Source organism: Pogona vitticeps, chromosome ZW-PAR (genome assembly GCF_051106095.1).
Source record: "Pogona vitticeps strain Pit_001003342236 chromosome ZW-PAR, PviZW2.1, whole genome shotgun sequence".
Lineage (NCBI taxonomy): Eukaryota > Metazoa > Chordata > Lepidosauria > Squamata > Agamidae > Pogona > Pogona vitticeps.
The window spans coordinates 4,883,057-4,894,481 of record NC_135800.1 but is presented as its reverse complement, the minus strand read 5'-3'; the positions used below and the strand labels follow the sequence as shown (position 1 = coordinate 4,894,481).

Sequence of the window (11,425 nt, the reverse complement as noted above, 5' to 3'; positions counted from 1 at the left end):
GAGAAGGAGGGGCGAATCCACGCACGGGCGGCGGACGGCAAGCGGAAAAACGTAAAAAACGGGAGACGACGGGAAGGGCGTTTAAATGGCTGCGAGCTGGAGGGCGGAGGGGCCAATCGGAAGAGGGCTAGGAGGCGGGGCCGAGGCGTTGTTGTTAGGGGGCGGGGTTTTGGGGGCGAAGGGCTGGAGGTTGATTTTGCGGGCGGGCGGCCGGGCGGGCGAGAAAAGGGCACGGCAGGGCGCCTGCGCACACAGAAGAAAAGCCTGGGTCGTCGTGTGGGGTTTTTTTTTTTTGGATGGATTTAGAGAAAGGAGCATGCGCAGTAGGAGGGAGGGGTTTTTTTAAATGTGGGTGGGTTATGCAAATACTGGGCTCAGAGTGGGCGGGCACCATGCAACAGGAAATGAAATCTATCCAATGGGCTGAACGCCAGAGCTTGCTGGCTCCGCCCACTTGGGTTTGCTTGCATTTTTCCCATCCTTTTTTTTTTTCCTTGGGGAGGAAAAATTGACAGCAATCTGCGCGTAAAATAAACGTTCAGGCCGGAATTCAACAGGTTTTTTTAATTTTATACCGGTGGAAGCTTTACCTGTGCGATTTCTGCCTGTAAGACTTTTAAAACATTTTAATCGTCCTTTTCTTATTTTCCTTCCATCGTTTACCTAAAATAAAGAAGCATGTTGTGCCTCCAGGTTGTTATTTTTTTTTCCACCTTTTGCTTTTTTAGAATGGGATTAAAACTCTCCTATGCAAAGAAGAGGAAGCATCACAAGAAGTTATCGTTCTTAGCAATCGCCATCATCACGCAAGGCAACAGCTCAATATTTCTTTTAAAAGAAAATAAGCACTGCTGCATCATTAAAAAAAGAGAGGAATATATGTTTAACTAAAATAATAGAAGTGGGCTATAAGGCACAACAGCTTATGCCAAATAAATTATGGTAGTCTTAAAAGGAAGAAAGCAATCTATGAAATCAAGAACTTATCCTCGTTATTGTCTATGATATTTTTGTGGGATTCTTGCAGAACCCCCCCCATCCAGTCATAGATCCCATTTATGCACCCAGATTTCAGCACAGAGACCGTGGATCTTTTCCCCAGACCCATCTTAAAAGATCCAGAGGACCGTTATTTTATAAGAATATGAATGTTGTTCGCTATTTTGTATTGTTAACCGTTGTGGAGCAGAAGCCATGGCTCCTTTATCTCAGAAATCAAGGGGTGTATTCTTTGGATTGGATCGGTTGAATGTGGCCTTCCAGATATTCGAAGCTGTAGCTGTGTCGATCTGTGCAAGCATTTCGACACGGCAACTCCCGTCTGGGCTAGCCATCACAGGCAATATTGAAGAATGCTCTTAAGATTATTTACTCTTTGCCCACTCTGCTCAGTATAAACAGTACATCCCTTGGCAGCAATAACAAGGACTTTTCCAGTTTTCAACCTTCTGCTTTTTGAGTCGCTGTCGATGATCAAAAGACCTTGGAAACTGGGAATCTTGCACTGTTTAGGAGAAAAATATCTATTTGGCCCAAGAAAAGCATCAAGTGTGGGTAAAAATGACACACAACCCAGTTCACAGCATGGCATAACATTGGCGGATGTGAAATGCATGGCTAAGAGGCCACACGCTGATGAACAGGTCCGGGAGGGTGATTAAAATCTGAACCTCATAATCTACTGAAAATAAGGAAATGATGCTGTCACCTTCCAGTTTAATGATGATGAATTGGATCTGGCGAACGGTCTTCCCGTGGCCACTAAGGGGCAGTCACATGGCACCGCAGAACAGCTTGAAAGGAAATTTATGGAGTTGTTTTGGGTTTGGCAGAAGGAAAAGGAAAGGATGAGTAGTTTAAGAAGAGGATGTTTCAACCGGCCAGTTTCACGGTTTTTCAAAGTGTCTAAAAATATATATATCAGCGCTTATAGGGATAAAGAAAGATATTGGTTGTCGTTCAGGATTACTTTGTGACCTGGGCAACCACACAGATTGGAAAAAAAAACCCACCCTGCACAATTCATAGACCTGTAGATAAGCAAGCAGAACAGAAAATGCAGGTCTGAAGCCCTTGCAAAACATTTCGCCGCCTGAGGAACAATAACAAACATGCAACGCTGGAAATTCTGCAACCATTCTACAACCACATCCCTGGCATTAAAAACATAATAAAAGCAGGCTAAGTACCTAAGACCCGTCCCAAAACTGAGACTTGACCCAACTGTCTCATGATAGGGCCGGTCCTGAGCCGGCCAATTGCTCAGAGAGACTGGAGAAAACCTTTACAGGGCACCCAGAATATAAATACAGATAAGCCTGGTTTGTTAAAGAGCAGTTTCATAATTTATTTATTTTTAAAATTAAGCTCCAGGATTCATCAGTTTTAGCAGTTTAGGTTTTTCGGGCTGTTTGGCCATTTTCTGGAGGTTTTTCTTCCTAATGTTTCGCCAGTCTCTGTGGCCGGCATCTTCAGTTAGAACTCTGTCTGTGTTCTGGTGCAGTGTGTGGGATACAGACAGAGTTCTGACTCTTGTCCTCTGAAGATGCCGGCCACAGAGACTGGAGAAACATTAGGAAGAAAAACCTCCAGAACATGGCCAGGCAGCCCGAAAAACAACCACCATCGGATCCCGGCCGTCAAAGCCTTCGAGAATACATTTAGCAGTTTACTTCATTAGCAAGCAATTTTCATACCAAATTGCCAATCAGCATTGTTTAAACTGTGTACTGGAATGTCACTAAAAAGTTATTGTTCTTAGCAAGTTTACAACATTGAAACCAGGGCGGATTCAAAAGCTCACCATCTTGATAAGAAACATTTGCTTTGTCTCCGAAGAAGAAAGAAAGAAAACGGCTTTGGGTTGATCGTAGCACCATGCAAAGTTTTGCACGCAACGGGGACAAGCCAGGAAAGGGGAAAAAAAACCACAGCGGTATTCTTGATGTGAGATACTGCCCCGTACAACGTTGTCCAGGAAAAAGGAGGTACAGAAGGAAAGTCAGCTTCCATTTGGTGGGCCTGATAGGGGTTGCTCCGTAGAAACAGCGTTGCAACCTTAAATGGTTGTGTATTTTCCCTTTTTGTTTCTTTTTGCAACTCACTGGACGGTTCTTGTTTGTTTGTTACATGCACTGATAAAACATGTGATGCATCAGCATGAAAAACACCAGGTTTGTACACCATGGCCTTGTTTGAGAACACCTGCAAAGTTATAATTCCCCCGTACCTGTCCTGCTTCTTTCTGGCTAATTTGTCTCCCTGTAAAGTGTTGGGACTTAGGGCCATAGAATTTAATGAGCATAGCTCCAAATGTGCAAGGCTGCAATCGCCATCATCCCCAGCTAGCAGGTGGACGATGGGGGCTTGAATCCGACACAGTTGCAGGCATTGTGGCTGAAGAAATCGGAACTAGGCAATAAATATTATTCTTCCTTTCTTCTTTTCAACGGTTTGTGTAGGTGTGTGTGTACACACACACATATATAAACATAGAGAGACAAGACAGTCAATTCTCAAGTAAGCACGGAAACCTAACACAAAAATATAAGCGCATGATCTGGCTACAGAGCCCAATCCAGCAACCACAAGGAGATGAATGCGATAGAATGAAAAGGCGGAGAAATTAGCCAGGAGAAGTAAATGCAGAAGAAGGAAGTGGTTGGCAGACAGCAAAGGATGTCATGTGGGTTTGAGAAGAATTTACCACTGTTGGCTTGGGTTTCATACATAGCACTTCCTCACCCGTGGCCAAAAAGGCGGATCCTCACTGTTTTCAGTATGCACTATACATGCCAAAGACAGTGTTCATATCCCATGTTCTGGATAGCTCTGTGGGATCTGACTGCAAAACCAGAGATTGGGACTTCGATTCCCCACTGGGCCTCCTTGACAGGAACTGGATCCAGTGATCCATAAGGTCTTTTCCAGCTCTGCAGTTCTAAGAGGATGATCTTCCAGTGTTTGAGCATTATAGCCCAAAACATCTGGTGGACATCAGGAGGGGAAAGTTGCCCGAACCTACGGCCAAGGCTTTTTTTACGTTAGCATGTGGCTGAACACAAAAGGCGAGGTTGCAAACCGTGTTATATGCACAACCTGTTGAAATTCTTAAGGCACAGATGTGAATAAGTTGCCTGATTTTTTATCTTCAACTCTCTCTCTGATTTTCAGCTCCTCTACAATGCAAAAAAGCATGATGCCAGACTCAAAGTGTTTGTCTTGAGGGTGTCTCCTTGTCAGCTTTGCTGCCCCTTGCAAAGGGTGCAGCCCCATAAAAATGTCAGGATCGGGCCGGGCCAACCGGCCACTTCCTTTCAGAGCTCAAAGGTCTGCTGTCTGCAAAAGCACAGGAAGCAGATGTTTGCCGTCCGATGCACAATCCAGACAGCTGGTGAAAAAAAAATGTGTGCCTATATACACACGCGCTGGCATAGCAGCGGGCAGCTCTTGTCTTTAAGGAAAAATAGGTACACTGCCTCTGCCTTAGGAGGTTCCATCTTTCTGCCCTTCTGATTCTCGCCACCCAAAACAGGGGCTCCAAACTTTTTGAGCAAAATGCACATTTCCCTTAAAGGCAAGAACATCTGGGGGACCTCCCAGCTGGAAATCGCTGAGCATCTGTCTCCTCTGGGCGTCTCCTCTTGCTAAGGAGGGGCTGGGGATGCCCTGCAAACTTTCAGGGGGGGTGCAAGATGCACCCCTTTTGTGGAAAAGGGGGGGGGGAAACCAGCAGGTAGTCCAGTTGGCATTTGTTAAAAGCAACTGGAGGGGGGGGAGTAGAAGGAGACCTTGAAAGAGCGAGGAGGGAGAAAGATCCTCGCCTCCTTTGCCTCGGGCGGCCCCAAAGGAGGGGACGGCAGACAGGCCCCGCCCACCCAGAAGGCTCCACCCCCCCTCGCCTCCTTTCGGAGTGGGCCGGGCGCAAGGAGAGAGAGAGAGAGAGAGATGCCCAGCCCAGCTGAGATCTTTTCCCCTTCTCTCTCCCTCCCTCTTGCTCAGAGCTCGCCAAGCCCCGCATCTGCCCGACTCGGCGGCTCTTTCCTTCGGGTCTTTTGTCCTGCCCGCTGAGACGCCAGGTAGGACCTCCGAGGAGAGCCCTGGGGGAGGATCGCGGGCAGGGGATGCGCGCAAAGAGATCCAAGGGAGGGAGGAAGGGAAGGGCATGGCTCGGTCTTCTCCGCTGGGCAAACCGGAGCGCCGGAGCTGCCCCGGGCTGTCCCTCACCCCGGTTCTCCCCCGACCGCCGTCCTCTCTCTTTTTTTGCTTCGGTGGCGAAAGATGCCCGAGAGAGAGAGAGAGAAAGGGAGCGAGCGATCCTTTGTCTGCGGCGGGCGCAGGGAGAACTTTAGGAAAAGAATTCAGTAACGGAGTAACGAGGTGGGGGAAAAGGGGGAAGGCTCGGGGACGGAGCAAGGGGAAGATCAAAACCGCCCTCTCCAAAACGGGGGAGGATTTGGTCATCATCATCACCCTCCTCTCCAAAAAAAGCCCCATGGGATGCGTAGGGAAAGGGCGAGGGGACCAGAAGATCGTGCGCGCCGGCCCGATCCACGGGCACGATCCCCTTACGCGCGCACACACATACACACCCCATGGTCTGAAAAAAGAAGGCGAGGTCGGAGCGGCGCTTTCTTGGCCCGGCTTGGGCGCGCCCCCGGCTGGCCCGCCGGTCGCGCGCATTTCCTGGTCTGATCCATAGCCCTTGAGGCTAGAGAAAGAGGGGCGACAGATGTCGGACTTGTAGCCTGCAGGAGAGAAAATATGCCTTGGTGCGCCCGGGAGAGCCAAGGGAAGGGTGGGAGCAGGGGTGTAGTGGAACCGGGACTTCCAGGGTCCAAGCCCTAGAGACTTTTTGAGGAGCAGGGTCCACCCCTCTCATCTACATCTGCCTTCCTGATTCCTTCTGAGCTTGGGGGCAATCCTGGGAGCGAAAGAGATGTTTGCCAGGAGCCCCATGTCTTTGCAAGCTCTCCCTGCAGTTATTTGAAAGTTCTTTAGCTTCCAGTGAGCCATCAAGAGCTGTTAGCTTCGCCAAAGACCCGCTTCTCCTTCCTGAGTCGGACCGACCCCACTGCTGGCATTTTCCAGACTCTTTTTTTACCAGCCAGTGGGAACCGTTAGGATGAGCACCGGCGCTTCGAGATTTTGTCATGGTGGTTGGGAAGTGGGAGGCCGGATCCGTCCCTCCCGTTCTCAGCATCAGCTACCTTGCAGGGCTGTTGTGGAGATCAAGCAAGGCAGGGGTGTGAACGAGGCGTTCGCCTCGAACTGGGAGGGAGTAGAATGGAATGGAAACATTAAAAAGGAGCAGGGGGACGGAACTATAACTCACAAATCTAAAGATCAGTGGTCAGTCTCGAGTCTGCGGGCTGGCTGGATGCTTTAGTTTAAAGCAGGGAAAGTGAGAGCATCATCATCACCATTTATTTCTTTCCTTTCTCCCCCACCCTCCCCACTTTGGAGATTTCCAGGCAGAGGCCGAGTTCCCGGCGCTGTGCGTCTATTTTTGTCTTCCTTCTGCTAAGAGTGAAGAGGGGAGATAGTCAGCGTGGCAGCCGGCGAAATGTGCTTCTGGACCCTGTAAAGGATCCTGTTTTTGAAGCCTTGTCATTGCAAGGGAACCTGTTCCAACTGGAAATAGCCTACCTCTGCTTTCTAATCTCTCTTCCCCTCTTTTAATTTTTCCTCCCCCTTTGGGACCTGGGGGGGGGATCATGCTCTGCAGTTTTAAGATGGGGATTGTTGTTGTTAAAGACAGAAAGACATGCGTCTTTTGGCTGGTGACGCTGACCCAAGACAATTGGCCGCCTGAGACAATGGAGGTTGAAGCCCCCCCAAAATACACCATTTTATATACAGATGCCAACAGAGCTGGCAGTAAGATTTTCTTTTAGACAGTGGGATGATGTCCTTCCCTGCCCATTGAAGGTTGCAGGAAAGTGTCAGCACACAAATGATGCAGCACAGAAGGTGGGTCGCCCCTACCTCCAAGATCCACTTTTTGAAAGTCTGTCTGCAAATATGGTAATGGTTTCCTGTCTAGAAGCTTCGGGTCTGGAAGCACCCTTACCAACTTCCTTTTTGAAACGAGAGAAAGTGTGGACGATGCACAGAGAGTAGTTCCCTGAGTCAGGTTCTTTAATCTTTACTTCGTCACCTTGACCAGAATTCAGGGTGGTTAAATAAAGAAGGAATTAAAAAGAAGAAGCAGCTCACGTTGCAAAAGTGCCTTGGTAAGATACACAAATCCTCTCCTGGCATTCCAACCACTTTGATGATGATGATGGTGATTTGGCATTCGTGCTAAAAAAAAAAAGTATTTGAAAGCGTGCAGAAAGTTTGCTTTTGCCTCTTGCTTCCAGAGGGAAGGTTGCCACTTTTCTTAACAGCCCCGCTCTTCTGCACATTATCGCAGCTCAATCTTAGCTTGAAGCCTAGAGTTGTTGAATCCGGCTCAGCTGATGACGGTACGCCTAGAGAAGCCGGCATTCTGCGCATTTCTCCCTAGCTGGAGAAGGAACTGCATGGCGAAGTAGGCGTTTTTTGGAACGATGCCTCTCGTTTCCCGAAGCAGCTGTCGAGCTGCACAGAATGCTTTTGGGAAAACAGTAATAGCACCAAATCAGCTGTTTGGGGGGAGGCGGACTCTGCTCTCTCCACCCTTTCCTTGCCCCCCCCCATGAAACAGCATCTGTTTGGAATAGCTGAGATTTTAGACTAGAAAGGCTTTTGTTCTGTAGAAACAGTAGCTATAATGTAAGACTAAAGAGCAAGCTGCAAGCACCCTGCCCCCAATGCATTGCAGCTCATAGGCAGTTATGCCCCCAAGTTCCCCCTATGCACCTCACATGAAGGTGACAGCACTTGAGAGGTAAAATACATCTTGGGTTTGAGAGTTATACATTTAAAAAAGCAGAAAGACATACACTAGGAGAGACAAATTTACAGTATAGGTGCCATAGGCAAGGCTCATTAGGAAAACTCAGGAGCAGCAGGAGAAGAGGAAGAACTAATGTGAGAGAGATTGACAATAAAGGAAGCCATGACTTTGGTTCTGCAAGATGTCGGCAGGGTTGTTGATGAGAGGACTGTTCGGAAGCTGTTAATTCATAGGGTTTCCAGGAGTCAGAAAGAACCTGACACACTGAAGCAGAATTACTGTTTTCTTATTCCAGGGATCATCTAAAAAATCTTCATCCTAAGACGTGTTGAGTGCATGAAGCGTTTTGTCTTTAAAAAAACGTTGCTCTAATGGCAAAAGAGAAAGGGATGCTAAGAATTTCTTGGTGGCCAAAGAAGTGCAAAAGCAAACGAATTAAAGCCGGGGAAAAAAATCATGAACCACAGAAAACGTCAAAAGCCTGAAGGCTTTTGCTATAAAACGTGGAAGTAAAAATAGAGTGAAAATAAACAGCGAAAGAAGCGCAAGAAGAAGAAGGGACTAGAAGACTGCTCTGGGTGGAGCGGCACATAATTCTTTTAAACCGTTACATCCAAAGGCAAAATAGTTATGACGATGAAGGAAAAAAGAGGAAATCTTTCGTTAGACAATTTTTCCAGGCATCCCCAATTTCCCCATGCCCTTTTTTCCCCTCCCCACAATGGAAAAACTGAAGAATTGTCCTTGGAAAAAATTTGCAAAAAATCCTGGTGGGTTCTCCCTCTTGGCAGTGGGTTTATTTCTTGCAAGCCTTAGTGTGGCTCCCCCTGAATCATTCATAAAAACATGAACTTTTGAGGCTGTAGCTGGTTTCTTCAGATGCAAGAACCAATATTTAGAATTATCTGCAGACAGATAGGCAGCCGGGCGGACGGGTGGACAGAGATGATAGATAGATTAGATAGATAGATAGATAGATAGATAGATAGATAGACAGACAGACAGACAGACAGACAGATAGATAGATAGATAGATAGATAGATAGATAGATAGATAGATAGATAGATAGATAGATAGATAGATAGATAGATAGATAGATAGATAGATAGATAGATAGATAGATAGATAGATAGATAGATAGATAGATAGATAGATAGATAGATAGATAGATAGATAGATAGATAGATGGGTGAAAGTAGGGTCCCCAACCATGAGTTCAGAGGGAAAGCAAATATCCAAGAAGGCCAGAGAGTGGCGGTTACATTATCAACACTAGCCAGTCACCAAACAGTTGCTGATAACATATATACCTTGGCCTTCTAATCTTTTGCTAAAAAGTTTCAGCCAGGTTCAATTTATCTTATCACATTTCAGGGGATAACTGGCTTACTTAGCACCAGGTAGGTTGTGTTTATCAACAACAACAAAAATGTCACTGGGCATAGATTTCACCTGTCAGTTATGAATGACCCAGCAGTGGTTTTCTTTAACTTCAGACCAGGGTTGTTTCTGGTGAAGGATGGAACCGGGACTTCCTGAACTACTGCTGAGCGCGAGCCCTTAACTATGACACTGCTTGCATTCATTCTGGATTATAAGCTTAAATGGGTGATGCTCTGTGAGTTCTCCATGGGAGATTAAATTGCAGATTGGACCCTGGAGAAGAACAGGTGGCAAAGAGCGACGCAGTGTTGTCTGTGCAAAAAGGATTGCATCCATGTCAACAGCCTATAACCTTCCCCAAGCGCAGAAATGTCCCTTTTTCATTTCCTAACACCGACCTCCCCTGCACACAAACACGGACACACACAGACCCCTCCCTGCCGTCAGACCGTGGTACAAAATGTGAGCATTGACTTAAAAACCATCCGCAAATGGCCCAGAACGCTGCAGAGGAGGAGCCCTTGAATTCATTTCAAGGATGGTGTTGCTAGTCCTCATGATCACGTGCGTTTGCAGATTTGGATGTATCTGTTTCGTGAAGAGAGAGAGAGAGAGCAGGCGTCATCTATGGAAGTGTGGTGACTGCTTTTTTAAAAAGAAAAATACGCCCAGCTTATCTCTGCTGTGGTTCTTCCCCTAGGATTGAAATGGTCCCTAAAAGTTCATCTAGTCCAGCCCTCTGTCCCCCAAATATCGAAAAGCATCAGATACTGTGCCGTCTTTTCCTGCATGACCGTCAGCTGGATCGGTTGCTTGCCAGCCTTCCAGACATGCAGGAAGGTCTGTATATTCATGGGCGTGTTTTTGCTGCCACAGCCATGAGTCAAATCCTGCCAAAGTCTCAAGAAGAGGAAGGCGACTCAGAATCCGACGCCTCTTCGCCCATAATGCCCACACCCATTTTTAGATCCTGTACCTAAAGAGGCTTTCTGTTTACCAGCCTGTATTAAGCATTGGCGGTTTTAGGGTGTTCCCAGTCTTTCTGACCAGCTCTCTGAGATGTTCCTTTTGCGGACTACAACTCCCAGAATGCCCTAGCCACCCCGTGGGGAATTCTGGGAAATGTAGTCAAAACAGCTGATGATTCTAATCTACACTTGAAATCGAGGAACTAGGAAACAAAGCAGCTTGCAGGAATCTACACCACTCCCTTGAGAAACCAAGGACACGATTGACCGGTCGTCCGAAGCTTTGTTTGACGTCTCCTTCGGCTTCGGGACCTTGTCACTTGTAGGCTTTGAAGTATTAAGTGGTATTAAAGCAAAGAAACGAAGCCTTAATTGTGTTTCAGGAGTCATGTGTGTGTGTATTGTTCTCTGGAATTTGGCTTCCCAATGAAACTTCGCTGCATAGTACGTTTGCTTGCAATTTACACCGATGTCTTTGGACATAAATGAATTCATAAAGTTGGGGGTCACACTAGAGAAGGCCCTGCCTTTGGTTTCTAGCGGGGCATCGCTTACTTAAATCCTGGCTTCTGGATGCTGACGCTCCTCCTGGTCTTAGAGAGGAAGAAATCACATCTGTGTTTTTCTGCATGAGATGCAAGAAGGCAAATTCTGCTATTCTGGTGGGGCGTGATTCTTTCACCGGTAATTACGCTGTCCGGCTGATGTGGCAGCAACGCGATTGTCGCCATGGGGACAGGATAGGGTGCAATTATAACCGGGGGGGGAGAAGACCGTCACGCCCTCTCAAACAGCCGGCCGGGTGCTTGTGTGATTCTTTCAAACTATAGTCCCAAAATACCACCTGGTTGCTCGAGGCGGTTCGAGAGAGATGCTTTGCTATGATTTTTTTAAAAAAATCCATATTTGAGTTCGCTCGGGAACGTTTGGCGGTTGGCAGGATTAAAGGCTGAGGTTGCTGTGGGTCCGGTTGCTCCATTCCTGACATATTTTGTGCTGTTCATAAAACCTGCCTTGTTTGTTTCTTGAGAGAGCGAGAGAGCGCTGGCATTTTCCTCTTGGAAAATCTAGGAGCCGTGAGTATCTCGCACGTCTGAACCTGCATTTCGGAGGGGCGATCCGAAGGTTGTGAGAAGTGTCCCCGGGTTCAAGTGTGTTGTCTTATGGGCTGGAGAACAGCCCCCCCAAACAC

General features: G+C 47.3%; 1 protein-coding gene across 1 annotated transcript in view; it reads left to right on the top strand.

The window, feature by feature from the left end:
- Positions 1-4,924: 4,924 nt before the first annotated feature.
- GSN (gelsolin) overlaps positions 4,925-11,425 on the top strand; it is a 37,319-nt gene continuing 30,818 nt past the window's right edge. The window contains exon 1 of the mRNA XM_072985205.2: positions 4,925-5,078. The gene's annotated coding sequence lies outside the window, so the exon portion shown is untranslated. The remainder of the gene's footprint in view (positions 5,079-11,425) is intronic.